This window comes from Lathyrus oleraceus, chromosome 6 (genome assembly GCF_024323335.1).
Source record: "Lathyrus oleraceus cultivar Zhongwan6 chromosome 6, CAAS_Psat_ZW6_1.0, whole genome shotgun sequence".
NCBI classification, from domain to species: domain Eukaryota; kingdom Viridiplantae; phylum Streptophyta; class Magnoliopsida; order Fabales; family Fabaceae; genus Lathyrus; species Lathyrus oleraceus.
In genome coordinates, this window is record NC_066584.1 from 307138557 (window position 1) to 307155319 (window position 16763).

The following is a 16763-nucleotide window of genomic DNA, read 5'->3' on the forward strand; positions in this document are numbered from 1 at the left end:
AATTTCTTCAACATGTAAAATGTTGACTTTCTATTGACTTTTTTTTTTTTTTACTATAATGCATATATATGAATGATTGTGGTGACTTTTTTTATGATAAAAATGCATACGGCTAAAAATGCAAAACTCGACAAATGGACATGTATCAGATGAATTTCAAATATCCGGAAAAACTGGGGTATGACACTGTTGCAATTTCCCAAGTTGCTAATGAAATTGAACCGAAAAATTTGTATAATTGCTTGATATAGTGCATTGTCCTGAGTTATTAAAACTTGATGTTGAATTTGATAAGGCTATGGAGGATCTTGTAAAATCTCAAAAGTATGAGTAAAGCTGGAAATTGAAAGCCTTCATACAGATGAAGAGAATTCACTTAAATAATTGTTGAACTACTTGATTACTGCCTTGAAGAACTAGTTGGAAAAGTGGTATTGGGTTCAATGGTTATCAATACCTGATGCATTCCAGAGACTAGAGTTTTTTAGTGCAAGTTAGATTTTATTATGTTCTTATAGATCATTTTATTCTTCTGCATCTTTCATTAAAGTTATGCCATACACTTCTGAAAAGCTTATGATGTTTTATTTGACTGTTTTCTTCTTCTAGATAAGTGCATCATTGAAATTTACAGTGTCAAACACTTTGAGTCAAATTTGGGCTATGGTAGCTAGAGAAGGAACCATTGTGAGCTACCCTGATATCACTACAAAAAAACGGGTGAATTTTGGCGGTTATAAAAGTGTTAGTATGGCGTTTAAAACTGCCACAACTCACGAAAATGGCGTTTTCCAAAATCACCGTATTTTTGGCTGCCGTTAGGAAAATAACGGCGTTTTAAGATTAACCGCCATACAAACTGCGGTAATAAGCTTCAGTACATAATGGCGGTTCTTTGTTCGTATATTTTGGCGGTTTAAACCGACATAAGTTGCCTTTCGTTTATAATTAAATAAAGAAATTAAGGCAATAATAACCGCCATAATTTTCACATTTTTTCCATTATAAAAAGTGATCAATCAATAGCCCAACATGATGGCATATCTCGACAATTGAGTATGAACTAAAATCTATGTATACTGATAATGGTGAGAACAAAATATTAAGCCTGAGTAATACTAAAACAAAATAAGTAAAATGGATAAAAAATGTTTAGTAACTAAATAAAAATAATAATAATTAAATATTGATTCCTACAAAATATATACATAGAAGTATTCAGACTTACACTTTTGAAAAACATACTAACTTACCAATGACATAGAAGTTGTTTTGCCAAAAAAAAACATTACCATTCATAATTCTAACCACTTAACTGACCTTGGCTTGCAGGTCAATACTAACATATTAATCCATTCGGGCACTTTCGATCTCTCGGGCTAAATAAAAATCATTCTTCCTCTTCAAACAAAGACTTCTATGCATAAACAATACAAGTAAACTGATATGAGAGATAACAGATAATGTAGTATTGGCTTTCGTATTGAATAGTCAAAATTCCGATACGCAATACCGGTTGTTCTGGTGCTATACCAAATATTTAACAACACTAAATTATGAGTAATTTTTTGTAGATCACCCGAACACGTGTTTGTTCTCTCATAGAACATGGATTTGTGATCATATAATTCGAAATATATTTATGTAATAGCTAAAACAAGTCATACTTTGGCGGCATGTATCCAAAAGTTCCAATAACATGAGTGTGAAGTGTAGAGTTTCCAACTTCAATAAGTTTGATCAAGCTGAAATTTGCAAGCTTAAATTAAAACCATGATCTATAGTTTAATTTATCTCAAAGAAGAAATAAAAATTTGGACAGAATATCATTAAGATTGGTTATAATGTAACCTTTTTGCGCATGTTTTTGAATGTCAATATGTTAGATCTGAAATCACAGGATTGCCAAACCATATAATGATAGAGCCAGTACCCATCCAAACATGCACATGCCATATACTCATTTAAACAATGTTGGAGTTTTGTTTTAAGAAATAACTCTGATGATTTTATCATTATACTATCAAAGAAAACTAGTCACTTTCTATTGAACTTTGAAGTATCAAGACAAGACAACCAAACTCAATAGAACAATTAAGCATTAACCAAGCCATCAAATTAATCAAATATAAATAGTAGTGAATTCAATGAATGTAGAAAAATGATAATCGATTAACATGAAAACACATGCACATGCATCACAACTTAAGGGTAGGGTTCTAACAACTCACAAATTAATTCCTAATTATCACTTGATGCAAGTGGAAATGAATATGTCACAGTTCCTCTCTCTATGGTTTTAGAAACTATTGACTTACAACAAAATAATATAATTCTAAACATTACATTTGAAAAATGCATCAAAGCCATTTCTAATAGATATTATCTTTTGAACGGATTTGAGAAGAAAACATGTAAGATCAATATGTTGAATGGATTTGATTTTTGATGAAAATAATTAAACATGAGAAAACTTATCTGATGTGGTTCTTATTGCGGCTATATCCGTAATTTTAAATCACATTGCAATTGGTCCAATTTCGTTGCGAAGGCTACCACATCCGTAACCGCTATTTAAAACCATGTACTCCACCACTCTCTCGGTAGCATAAGAAACCTTCTCCTGTATCATACATTAAGAAATTATTTTTCACAAGCTTATAGAGAGAAATAAATATTTAACATTACTATACATTATTAAATATATGCAGACGGTTTGATTTAGTTCCGTTTTGAAAACGTAATCCAAAATTCAATCTGGGCGGTTTTCATAAAATGACATTCAAATACATTCAATAGCATTCAAGTTTTTGCAATTTTCTATTTTTTAGATTTTTTTTTTTTGGATCGATTTGCAATTTTTATTTAAATCGGATCGCTTTGAATATAAACACCCCTAGTTACCATACAACAGCTAATACATTATACACATACCAATGTCTACTAACAAGTGGCCAATATATGAATCTTAGGTAACCATTTGGTAGATTAAAGAGTGTTCCAGATGACACAACTAACTACCAATACAATATTGCATAACCAATTTCGTGAAAATTGACACCAAATTGCTCTTTCATTGCAACTGAACTCTCACAAAAGATTCTAATTCTACTATATGGGAACCAAAACAAACAAGAAAAATCAAGGTAGAAGGCATACTTTATAAACTAAAGCCTACAAAAAATATGTATTAAGACGCGCCACAAGCTCACAAGAAATTGAACCAACATCTTTGAGTTTAAGACGCGCCAATTTTATTGATTATCAAAATTCCATTAACAAACTTACGCTCTTACTATTTTTTCGAATTCTAATAGATTAAAGCACTGCATCGTTATCAGTTTTATGAATATAACATAGCATAATTTCCTCTAAAATCAAAGTTTATGTTCATGTTATGGTTGATTTCATTACAATACAAGAAAATAACCAAACAAGCATATGGCATATCAAGTGTGCATAATTAAAAGCAATAATTGTTCTCGTGCAAAACCTCTATGGGATCTAGCTCATCATTGAATCGGCCAATGAGAATGACTGAGTTTGTAGTTGGAACAAACATATAAGACCCTCCAATTACAGCTGGCAATCGACTACCATATAGATCTTGCACTAATTTGTTGATTCCAGCCACACATAATATTGTTTGGATAACTTTTGCTTTCTCCTCCTGCAAAACAAAAACTTATAATTATCTTATTATCTTATTTAAATGCTCGTATCCAAATTATCAAAATAATTATTTCACTTAATTTTTTAATGCTAACATTTCCACCTACCATCCGTGGAACAAGAGAAGTAGGAATCAAAGCGGTTGTACCCAAACATGATCAGAAAAACATGACCAAAAACAAACTCAGTTGGAAATGTTGGTATAACAATGGTGATAACGACAATGATTGAACGGATTGAATGGAACCAAACTCAGCGAGTGGCCTGAACTCAAAGGGCTACATGTACCACAATGTTACCTGAAAGTAAATTCAAAAACAAAATTGAATTATTCAGAGATATGTTTCTTAGACCATACATCAAATAGTTCATGGACACAAATTGAAAAAATGAATTTCTCTCCTTCATTTATTATAAATAATTAATTTCAATTGATTCATTAGAGAACAATTAATATAGCATAAATGAATGGTATTCATAGAAAAAAATGAAATAAGCTCATATTCAAGGATTGAATGAGATATTATACATCAAATCGAGGCTAAACAATGATCAATATATAAATGTTGAAAATTGAAATTACTGAGAATTTTTTAAAGACTTCAGATTCAAATGAACGTTAGAAAATTTATTAGAGCATATAGACTTTTTTTACTGAAGCGTGTATTAATAATAGTGACTCAGAAAGGAACAAGACCAAAATTCAAATAGAATATGTTTATGCGCAGAAGCAAACACATTGACAAGAACAAGCTCAAAATTGATTTGGTGAGTTAATATACAACATACATGAGTGAATACCCTAAATTCGTTTGGAGGTGATGGTGTACAATACACGATTAGAAAACGCCACCCTAAAATCGTGATGCAGAAAACAAGAATAAATTTATGAGAAATAAGAGTCAAATGAAGAAAAACGAGAATCAAATGATGAGAAAACGCAGCCCTTAAATCATATCAGAGATTTTTTTCGTTCGGAGAGGAAAAGATCCTTGAATGTTTGTTTTTGAAAAACCCTAAACCAATTGAAGAAGATACGGACCCTTGACTTTTTTTCATCAAAGAGAAAACCCTTGATTTTCGTTTGTTTATAAAAGAAATAAAAAAGAGAGATTTTTTTTATTCTTTTTCCTAAAAAATATAAATAAATAAAAAGTGAGGTGAGCAAAAATTGTTAGGGGAAACTAAACTTTTTGTGGTACACAAATTTCTAGAGGGTTAAACTAGGGTCAACTGCATCTGATTTTATCTTTTTAATTAATAAATACTAGGGAAATTGAAAAGTAAAGCGTCATTGAGAATTTAATTAGTTTAAAAAAGTGGCGGTTGAAACCGCCATAATTTAAGTTATATTACGATACATTAACCGACTCAATTTTCAGTAAATTACGACAGTTTAAGTAACTGACCTAATAAAACCGTCATAATTTACACGATTTTTTGTAGTGATATGGCGTGTGTTTCTATTTCTTCAAAACTAAAATCATAGTTAAACACCATTGTCTTGCAACATTAAGCAACTAACTTCTTTTAAACAAATTTATTATAATAGGTAGGAGATCTTGGTTATGCTCTAGATATAAGAAATTATGCAGAATACATCGATGCGCCAAAGGAAGATGTGGTCTTGCAGTATGTCAGACTTGTAATCGATGTGTGTTATAACCATGGAAAAACTCAACTGACTGAACTTGTTGTTAAAAAAGTGTTGCAGTTGGATAATCACATTCACAGTGGAGTCTATGTTTCGCTTTCTAATCTGTATGCATCATTTGGGAAACATACTCCTTGCTAGAAGGGTGAGGGATATCATGAAAATCAAAGGAGAAAACAAGACACCGGGGTTTAGCTCAGTAGAGATTTATGGTGTTGTAAGTGAGTTCATTGCAGGTGAAAAAACACATCCAGAAATGGAAGAAATATAAAGATTATTGGAGAAAATTCATATGCTGTTAGACTATAATCAAGAGGAATTCAAGGTTTAACTAGCTTAGATTAAAATTATTATTTTGTTTATTAATATAGTTTGCAGTGAGTCCCTTTTCCAATAATGATTCATCTTTAAAGATCTCATGTAAAAGCTTATATTTTTTATTCAAGAATGTAATTTATCCTTTGTTTTCATAATACTATTACATTTTTTTTACATATAGTAGGGAATTTTAGTAATACAATTAATATATACATTTTGTGTCTGATCATTCTAAATTGCTAAATATGCATTTTTATCTATCAAACAAAATTAGTAGTATTAAAAATGAGTATGTTTGAAGAAAATAATAATAAACATATCCACTATTTTTTTAGATTATAAATTAATATGATTCCATATTTTATAATTTTTGTTTTTAATTATGTTGGTTATACAAATGGCAATTGCTGTGTTTGGGATACTATACTGGGCTAAGGTAATTGTTGATTTAGTTCAACTTAATGAAGGTCCTTGCATGCATAGATTGACGAATATATGTTAAGCGTATCTACTGGAGAACAGTTGTAGAGAGTTCATCGTAATGAAGGTTCTTGCAGGCATAGATCGACGGATACATGTGAAGCATATTTATGGGATAACAATTGTAGAAGAGAATTTCAAACCAAAATTATTTAGTCATGTAGTACGAGAATATTAATGCGACAACATTAATACAATTTTTAAATATTAATACGATTTTCTTATTATTTACTTATCAATTTCATTGTGTTAAGCTCAGTTTCCATTGTTTTTGAAATTAATATTTGGATCAATGCATCATGCATGTGGCATATTATTAGTCTATACGTCTAATTTTATGAATGTCTTTGATCTATAATACAATATTCAAAATATTTTTATAAACAGAAAAAAGTCTGTTATTGATACAAATATTTTTATAAACGGAAAAAGTGTATTGTTGATGCGAATATTTTTATAAATAGGGAAATATATATTGTTGATATAAATATTTTTATAAATGGGAAAAGTGTATTGTTGATACAAATATATTTATAAATGGGAAAAAATATACTAATGATATAAATATTTTTATAAACAGGAAAAGTATATTGTTTATACAAATATTTTTATAAACAACAAAAAATGTTTTGTTGATACAAATACTTTTTTAAATGGGAAAAAATGTATTGTTGTACAATTATCTTCATAAACGAAAAAAAGTCTACCGTTGATTCAATTATTTTAAAAACTAAAAAAAGTGTATTTTTTGTTACAAATATTTTGATAATCTGAAAAAAGTCTACTATTGATTCAATTATTTTTATAAGCGTGAATAACTGTATTGTTTTGTTGCATATTTTTAAAAATAAGAATAAGACTATTTATACAAATATTTTTATAAACGGAAAAGAGTTTATTGTTGATACATATATTTTTATAAATGAGATCAATGCATACTTCGTTTGTTTTTGAAAATACTACTTGGATCAATGCATAAAGTTTGGTGTATATTATTAGTCTATATTTGTAATTATGTGAATGTTTATGATTTGAAATACATATTTCAAAGCTGACAAATGAGATATCGCAACGTGTAATACGAATCCAAACGAAACTCGTGTGATTGCACGTGTATTTTACTAGTTTAATATATGGGGTATGCTATCTTGACACACATTTATGACACCAATACGTACACCATATACACTTTGTTTATCGTATTTATACAGTGAATCGTGTTTTTTTAAACAAAAAATATATTATTTTAAAAAATATTTATAAAAATAAATAAATTTTGTAACATAAAGATAAGGTTGTGTCATTAACATACTTCACTGTTGTATTAATCACAAAAATGTACAATATTAACTACTTATTTTACTTATAATTTATTAACCAACTTCGATACTATATTAACGAATAAAATACATAATATTAACCAAATTCTGACATTAAATTATAAAATATGATAATCAATCTATACACTATATTATACAACTTTATTTTACTACTTAAGATATTTTCTAATTTCGAAAACTCATTAATCAAGTTATAAATTGTATTAATCAATCTTATACATAACATTAATCAAAGTTGATTTACTAAGACTTTATTTTTTTTATGTCAGACACTCAATAACCAAATTATGAACTATATTAACCAACTTATTACACTCAATTAACCAAAATTATTTTTTAACGCTAAAACACACATTAACCAAACTATTTATTGTATTAATCAAGTTTTTACACATCATTAACCAAATTTATTTTGGAAAGAGACCAAAAAGTCAAAATTCTGTATGTCATTATTCATCGTATTTATGAACAGTGACATACAATGTAATGTCAATAGTGTTAAAATATCATTTCAACTTTATTTCAAGTTTTAATCTTAATTTAACCTTAAAAGTTGATGACATAAGGGAAAGACAACAACTCTATAGGTATAGTGGCGCGTATTTGAATCCAATACATTTCATTTGTTAATCTTTAATAAAGTGAACTTCAGTCATTAGACTACTTAACTAAAAAAAAAAAATTAATGTTAATAAATCTTATTAAAAATATAACTTTATTCCAATAGTACTATCTTTGATTAGTGATTCTTTATATTTAATTAATTAGCTATAAAAATGATTTTAATTGGTATAGTTATTTTAGATGTTTAGAATTTTAATTAAAACTACTATTAGGATTACAATTCCTTATTTTTGACAAACTCTGTAAAACTTCTCGGGCCTTCAACTATTTGAAAGGTAACATTACGATCATACTCTCATTCTCTCAAGATGCACTAGTGACCTTACGAGCTGAGACACCAGTACACCACCTTGCTTTCGAGCCTTGTGGCATACATGCGACACAACCATCCTTTCTCCCTCATATTATGGAATTTTCTCGTAATACGTGTTCCATACAGGAGGGTCAATCTTGTTCTACTAGAAGGCTCATCCACTTCTCAAAACTCCAACAAATTCATCCAAGAGAAATCCTTAATTTCCGACTCCCTTTAGCACTACATGATTGCTTGAACTATGTCTTACCCTTCACTTCCACATTACCTGAACCACAACTCTTATCCCAACTCAAATTGAGCTCACTGGTTCTCCTTACTTCTAAATTCTTGGCTTGAGCCTACTCTTGAAGCACAGACTCTACTCAACCTTCGGAGTCCCCGTGGTCGCTCAACCATGATCCTACCTACCACACATATAGAATTAGGTTGATCAGACCCAATACTACATAATGTGACATTAAGAATCATGTTGTCAAAACACACATATGAGGCATGAATATATTTGCTTATGATATTTCAAGGCTAAGTCGAGGATTAACCTGCTCTAAGACCAATTGTAACACCCTGTATAATATACATCTAGAAAATACATTATACATAGTATTATTTGGTATTGATACAACACAAGTGCCTAACGACATCATTATATATACATGTACAAACAAAAAAATACATTTGTGGCACATGTTATACAATTGTGGATAAATGAAAAACTAAGAGCTATGTACAATATCTATAATTGCACTCAATCCACATGCGGAAGATCACGAAAAGTCTTCGATACATCAACAGACAACATTTTCTTTCCATGGGACTCTAACTCACTTTAAGAACCATCACACGTATGGGACACAAACCCACTTAGAGTATATTTCTCCATATGGGACTCGAACCCACTTAGGCTCCCACCTCTCCTTCATGGATCCAATCCATAATTGGGAATCAAACCCATTGTGAGACACGAATCATTTGTGCCTCATCCCAATTCTACTTTTCATAAGTACCTCAATTGGGATGTGCATTATCAAGGGAACATTTCTAATTTTGTGAATAGTTCTCAATATTCTCGTGATGTAGTCATCAATCACTAGAGGTCACATCCACCATTTAGCATATCATCATAACATGTCCCATATAAAGCCCATTAGTCAGTGACTAGGCTACAATCTTAGAGACTACTCGTCCACGGTACACACCAAAGTAACTTCGTGTTCAAATATCGCCATCTAAGTCATTTTTCATATCCTAAGTTATTCTTACTAAAAATATCACTAAAACTGAAGCGACCATTTGATTGGTCCAGGGTGTCAATCGATTGACACATGCAACTTTTCTAAAAGTCACACTTCTAAACTCATCTTCTTCAATCCTTAACCATTCTAAATCATACATAATCATAGACTAATATTCTCAAACATTTTTTACCATAAATTTCATCATTCTTAACATCATTAATCTCTAATCATGGTCACCAATTCAAATGTACAACGAATCTCAATCATAAAAAAACAACAAGATATATAACTCATCATATAGTCACACACAACATGAGCATGTCATCAATACCACAACAACACAACCACCATACAAGAATCAACACCATATAACTTAATGTCATCAACAAGCTATAGCATCATGTGAGAACAACAATAACCTAAATTCAACACAACATCAATGATTAGCAACAGCAACATGGGACATAGCAATATCATATTTCAAATACCAATCGCACAAATAAAGAGAGAAATCACCAAAACCATAAATCCTAATTTTAGGGATTTCATCCCCCCTAAAGCTAAACTATCTAGGAACCCACCTTTGAAGATGGAGATAATTGAGAAATTTAGATGATATGGTGGTATTGATGATGACTCTTCTTCTTCCAAACTTTTCTTCTTCCTTATCATCTTCTTTCTCCTTTTATTCTTTCTCTCTTCACTTCTCTATGTTTCTTTTCTTGGTTTAGTGATAAAAGGAAAGGAAAAGTGGGGTTGGTACCACTTAGATGGAAAAGAATGGTTAGAAAATAGGGATAGAATGAGTGGTTTCTATCAAAAGATAGTAAAGAAAATATCTTCAAGTATAAATATTTTATCTATTAAAGCAATTGACCAATTATTAAAATTATCAAAATGCTCTTTCTTGAATTAATTAATGAATGTCAGCCTCATTGAGTAAGAACTGAACTCATTCGAGTTAATTAATTACTCTATTTGTCTCAACTGAAAAGAAATAGAGTTTATAGGAATTCATTTGGTCTCAAATGATAAAAATAGAATATTTAAAGAAATATGGGATATTACAATAGTTGTATAGGAACATCAGGTGCAAGGACGCGGATTGGAATCCGCGACGTCCCATTTATTAATCTTTAATAAGGTGAACTTAAGTCATTAGTCTACTTAACCAAAAAATAAACAATGTTTAAATGTCAATAAATCTTATTAAAAGGATAAAAAAAACTTTATCCCAATGGGACTATGTTTGATTAGTGATTTTTTTATATTTAATTGATTAGCTTAGAAATTTAATTTTGATTGGTATAGTTATTTTAGATGTTTAGAATTTTAATTAAAAACTAGTTTTAAGATTACAATTCCTTATATAGGACAAACCCTATAAAACTTTGTCCTACCCTCTTAGAACAAATAATTGTATCATTAATTATTGAATAAACTATTTTATTGGTTGATCCCGATAAAAAAACACTTTAAAAAAATCAATTTGCAAACCAAAGCTTTCTTAAAGAAATCTAAATTATTGTCATGTGTCAATTTATTCGTTTAATATTGATGTGTTGGATATCGATCTTCACTTTTCAATCCATCGATTGTATCTTATATCACCTCTAAATATTACGAGACGTCTGTTATTTAGACAATCCTCGTGATCCTAAGAAAGTAGAAAGCTATATTATTTCTACTATAAACATTCTAAACGATTTGATCAAACTCAAATTTTATTCACTTCTCTCTTTCTAATACTAAAGTTAGCATGCTTATCTTGAAGGTTGACTCTCTTCTCTACCATATCGAGAGCTCAAATCTACTGATGTCCATTATAACCTCTGAATCACTAATTATTTTTTATTCTGTATGAAGGATACATCATTATTTAAAAGATTATTATAAGAACTAAGGAATGAGAATGATACACGATCATTTGGAAAAAAAAATTATTAGAAGAACTAAGGAATAAAGACAGAATTTTTTTTTGAAAGCCCTTGTATTAAGTCATAATAAGAACTAAGGAATAGATTATTTTACAAACTTTTGAACCTTAACTTAGTTACGTTACAAAAATTATTTAGCACCTAGATACACATGCACATGCATGCACCTCCTTGTTCAGACTTCAGCTGTATTTTCGACTAAACCCTTCTCATCAACAACCTCCTTTGCACTCACTCTCCCACCCCAAATATACTTGTATCGCAAGACTTTTTTTTATTAAAAGTGTGAGTATTAAGCAATCAACATATGCATGTGTTCAAATTTATATTTTACCATGGTGTATATTTTGTTGATGAGGTTGATAAACCTCCAATGAAAGTTTTTATGACATTCATCTTCATAAGAAAAAAGAAAAATATTATTTTTATATTTTGAGAAGAAAAAAAAACAAGTTTGGTGAATAGTTTATTTAATTGGGATATTTAGGAACAAACTCGGTGAATAATTAATTTAAGTTTAAGGGATAAATGGATAGTGTAGTCCCACATCAGGTGATATTACTAAGAGTTTGGTGAGAATTTATGAAGACTTGTTGATGTTAATTAATGAAAAGATATGAACAAGCTGGTGAAAGAGAGAAAATATTAATAACTAAATTGGTGGGGTGCGCCAGCAATTGCTATAGTGCAACGCAAGAGCGACACGCGAGAGACCCAATAGCAAGCTATTGTGGTGGACTCTCCCCCTCAAGAAATAAATTTAATATCGTGTGGACCATTGGCTCACATATCAGATATTAAAAGTGTTAGTATGGCGTTTAAAAGTGTTAGTATGGCGTCTAAATTACTTTCTTAAATAAACTATTTTATTGGTTGATCCCGATAAAAGTGTTAGTATGGCGTTTAAACCCACTTTAAGAACCATCACACGTATGGGACACAAACCCACTTAGAGTATATTTCTCCATATGGGACTCGAACCCACTTAGGCTCCCACCTCTCCTTCATGGATCCAATCCATAATTGGGAATCAAACCCATTGTGAGACACGGATCATTTGTGCCTCATCCCAATTCTACTTTTCATAAGTACCTCAATTGGGATGTGCATTATCAAGGGAAAATTTCTAATTTTGTGAATAGTTCTCAATATTCTCGTGATGTAGTCATCAATCACTAGAGGTCACATCCACCATTTAGCATATCATCATAACATGTCCCATATAAAGCCCATTAGTCAGTGACTAGGCTACAATCTTTGAGACTACTCGTCCACGGTACACACCAAAGTAACTTCGTGTTCAAATATCGCCATCTAAGTCATTTTTCATATCCTAAGTTATTCTTACTAAAAATATCACTAAAACTGAAGCGACCATTTGATTGGTCCAGGGTGTCAATCGATTGACACATGCAACTTTTCTAAAAGTCACACTTCTAAACTCATCTTCTTCAATCCTTAAGCATTCTAAATCATACATAATCATAGACTAATATTCTCAAACATTTTTTTACCATAAATTTCATCATTCTTAACATCATTAATCTCTAATCATGGTCACCAATTCAAATGTACAACGTATCTCAATCATCAAAAAACAACAAGATATATAACTCATCATATAGTCACACACAACATGAGCATGTCATCAATACCACAACAACACAACCACCATACAAGAATCAACACCATATAACTTAATGTCATCAACAAGCTATAGCATCATGTGAGAACAACAATAACCTAAATTCAACACAACATCAATGATTAGCAACAGCAATATGGGACATAGCAATATCATATTTCAAATACCAATCGCACAAATAAAGAGAGAAATCACCAAAACCATAAATCCTAATTTTATGGATTTCATCCCCCCTAAAGCTAAACTATCTAGGAACCCACCTTTGAAGATGGAGATAATCGAGAAATTTAGATGATATGGTGGTATTGATGATGACTCTTCTTCTTCCAAGCTTTTCTTCTTCTTTATCCTCTTCTTTCTCCTTTTATTCTCTTTCTCTTCTCTTTTCTTTCTCTCTTCACTTCTCTATGTTTCTTTTCTTGGTTTAGTGATAAAAGGAAAGGAAAAGTGGGGTTGGTACCACTTAGATGGAAAAGAATGCTTAGAAAAGAGGGATAGAATGAGTGGTTTCTATTAAAAGATAGTAAAGAAAATATCTTCGAGTATATATATTTTATCTACTAAAGCAATTGACCAATTATTAATATTATCAAAATTCTCTTTCTTAAATTAATTAATATATGTCAGTCTCATTGAGTAAGAACTAAACTCATTCGAGTTCATTAATTACTCTATTTGTTTCAACTGAAAAGAAATATAGCTTATAAGAATTCATTTGGTCTCAAATGATAAAAATAGAATATTTAAAGGAATATGGGATATTGAATAGTTGTATAGGAACATCAGGTGTAAGGACGCATATTAGAATCCGCGACGTCCCATTTATTAATCTTTAATAAGGTGAACTTAAGTCATTAGTCTACTTAATCAAAAAATAATGTTTAAATGTCAATAAATCTTATTAAAAGGATAAAAAAACTTTATCCCAATGGGACTATGTTTGATTAGTGATTTTTTTATATTTAATTGATTAGCTTAGAAATTTAATTTTGATTGGTATAGTTATTTTAGATGTTTAGAATTTTAATTAAAAACTAGTTTTAAGATTACAATTCCTTATATAGGACAAACCCTATAAAACTTTGTCCTACCCTCTTAGAACAAATAATTGTGTCATTAATTATTGAATAAACTATTTTATTGGTTGATCCCGATAAAAAACACTTTAAAAAAAATCAATTTGCAAAACAGAGCTTTCTTAAATAAATCTAAATTACTTTCATGTGTCAATTTATTCGTTTAATATTGATGTGTTGGATATCGATCTTCACTTTTCAATCCATCGGTTGTATCTTATATCACCTCTATAAATATTACGAGAGGTCTGTTATTTAGACAATCCTCGTGATCCTAAGAAAGTAGAAAGCTATATTATTTCTACTATAAACGTTCTAAACGACTTGATCAAACTCAAATTTTATTCACTTCTCTCTTTCTAATACTAAAGTTAGCATGCTTATCTTGAAGATTGACTATCTTCTCTACCATATCAAGAGCTCAAATCTACTGTTGCCCATTATAACCTCCGAATCACTAATTATTTTTGGTTCTGTATGAAGGATACATCATTATTTAAAAGGTTATTATAAGAACTAAGGAATGAGAATGATACACGATCATTTGAAAAAAAAATTATTATAAGAACTAAGGAATAAAGACAGATTTTTTTTTGAAAGCCCTTGTATTAGGTCATAATAAGAACTTAGGACTAGATTATTTTACAAACTTTTGAACCAAAATTATTTAGCACCTAGATACACATGAAGATGCATGCACCTCCTTGTTCAGACTTCAGCTGTATTTTCAACTAAACCCTTCTCATCAACAACCTCCTTTGCACTCACTCTCCCACCCCAAATATACTTGTATCGCAAGACTTTTTTTTATTAAAAGTGTGAGTATTAAGCAATCAACATATGCATATAGTGTTCAAATTTATATTTTACCATGGTGTATATTTTGTTGATGAGGTTGATAAACCTCCAATGAAAGTTTTTATGACATTCATCTTCATAAGAAAAAAGAAAAATATTATTTTTATATTTTGAGAAGAAAAAAAAACAAGTTTGGTGAATAGTTTTATTTAATTGGGATATTTAGAAACAAACTCGGTGAATAATTAATTTAATTAGAATATTTAGAAACAAAGTCGGTGAATAATTAATAAGAATAATTAGTTTAAGGGATAAATGGATAGTGTAGTCCCACATCAGGTGATATTAGTTAAGAGTTTGGTGAGAATTTATGAAAACTTGTTGATGTTAATTAATGAAAAGATATGAACAAGCTGGTGAAAGAGAGAAAATATTAATAACTAAATTGGTGGGGTGCGCCAGCAATTGCTATAGTGCAACGCAAGAGCGACACGCGAGAGACCCAATAGCAAGCTACTGTGGTGGACTCTCCCCCTCAAGAAATAAATTTAATATCGTGTGGACCATTGGCCCACATATCAGATATTAAACTGATAAGAACAGATACTACACTTGATCTTAGCCAAAAGGCCGAGAAAGGTATGCTTTTTCCTATTGCTGGCTTTGCTTTTTATATTACACATTTCCTCTGTTTCGTTCTTGGCTCCCTGATGTGGGACTTACAGCACTGCACAAAACTTAGCCGACTTTCCCTTATTATCTTCACCTTTGAATTTCTTACTCTCATGTTCTTTCTTTTATTTCCTTTGAATTTCTTACTGTGGTAGTTCACTTCTTCCTATTAGCATCAATCAATTAATATTATCATTCAGGAAGCTATTAACATCCCAAGTATTATCAAACAGTTAGTTCCCTTAACTCACCTTTTTCTTTCTTTCAATTCCTGTAACATCATTAACCCAAATATTTTTGTATCACCATGGGCTGCTTATCATGCATGCATCGCCTCACTACTGCTCTTTTCTCACGCCTATGTATTTTTAACCACATCAAATTATTCTTTCTATTCAAAATCAACTTAATTTTGTTTAAATTAATTATTCTTTCAATCCAAAATCAACTTAATATTCTTCAAATTATTATTTCTATTCAAAATCAACTTAATATTCTGTCACTAGTGCAAAATGGAGATTAATATATTTTCATTTTTAAATGCATGTTTTACCATTATGAAGTTGATATTTAAAACACTTTCAACGCGTTGATATTTTTGCAATTTAAAATCAACTTAATTGTGTTGTGCTTTTGGTTTCTGCAATCGGCAGGGCATTTACTTAGTCTTTTTGAGTCATTCATGAAGGAAGTTGTTCAAAATGATTAAAATGTCATACCGTTTTTTATCATCGCTCTGATTTCGTTATCTATATTTTCAATATTGCTTGGTGGGTGGAACTTGTTTCTTTTATAGACTCTATGATTGGTTTGAGTTGTTGAATAGTCATGCTGAAGTTCGTTTTACTGCACTAAAACTTTACACTCACAATCCAAGGTTGATTTTCTAGTCTGTATATTTCCACATCTCATAAAATTCCAGCCCTCATTAGCATGCCATAAACTGGTAACTATGTCATGTGAGTTGATGTTATGATTCTTTTAAATTATCTATTG

At 30.3% G+C, this 16763-nt stretch overlaps 1 non-coding gene and 1 pseudogene across 1 annotated transcript; both read right to left on the minus strand.

Annotated features, from left to right (window-relative positions):
• Positions 1–12236: 12236 nt before the first annotated feature.
• LOC127099860 (uncharacterized) lies at positions 12237–12405 on the minus strand (annotated as a pseudogene).
• A 3138-nt stretch (positions 12406–15543) lies between these two features.
• On the minus strand, positions 15544–15738 carry LOC127099804 (U2 spliceosomal RNA). Its single transcript, XR_007794272.1, has one exon. It is a non-coding gene; the product is annotated as a U2 spliceosomal RNA (small nuclear RNA).
• Positions 15739–16763: the final 1025 nt, after the last annotated feature.